The sequence below is a fragment of the Octopus bimaculoides genome, unplaced genomic scaffold, assembly GCF_001194135.2.
Source record: "Octopus bimaculoides isolate UCB-OBI-ISO-001 unplaced genomic scaffold, ASM119413v2 Scaffold_1888, whole genome shotgun sequence".
NCBI lineage: Eukaryota > Metazoa > Mollusca > Cephalopoda > Octopoda > Octopodidae > Octopus > Octopus bimaculoides.
In genome coordinates this window covers 13,360-14,012 of record NW_026390019.1, presented here as the reverse complement: position 1 = coordinate 14,012, position 653 = coordinate 13,360, and the positions used below count along the sequence as shown (strand labels likewise).

The 653-nt window shown below is 31.9% G+C and overlaps 1 protein-coding gene across 2 annotated transcripts in view; it reads right to left on the bottom strand.

Annotated features, from left to right (window-relative positions):
* Positions 1-653, bottom strand: part of LOC106871699 (protocadherin-11 X-linked) — a 16,771-nt gene that overhangs the window by 12,739 nt on the left and 3,379 nt on the right. The gene's annotated exons all lie outside the window — the stretch shown is intronic.

Here is a 653-nt window from a genome sequence, read left to right as displayed (position 1 = left end):
ATCGTTATTCGAAGAGTCACCGGACGACTCGCTGCGGCAGTCGTATGTCGACAAGAAGCCCAGCTCGCTTACCTTGCCATCTTGCGTAAATTTCTGCAGAAAAAGTTTAAACAGTTTTTAATATCACCCAAACTAGTTCCATCTTGTTTTTTTTTTTGTTTTTTTTTTTTTAATTCTTTTTGTTTTTGTTTTTTAAACAATTTTTTGCGTAGGAAAGTAGGGAGAGAGAGAGAGAAAAAGCCCTGAAAAATTAAACATTTAATTATTATTATTATTATTTTTCTCTACTCCATATTGTAAATGTTTCTCGTCTGCTGTGTGTGTTGGTTGTCTGTTGGGTTTTTTTTTTTACATGTATTTTTTTCTTTTTTATATACATCAGTTGAGACTACCTCGAGCACACGCACATATACATACGTACACACATATACATACACAGATAATACATACTGACACACACATATATATATACATATATACAAACACACATATACACCAAGTTGCTGTTACCTTATCATTATTATTATTATTATTATTATTATAATCATCATCATTATCATCATTATTATTTATTTCTTTATTACCCACAACGGGGCTAAACATAGAGGGGACAAACAAGGACAGACAAACGGATTAAGTCGATTACATCGACC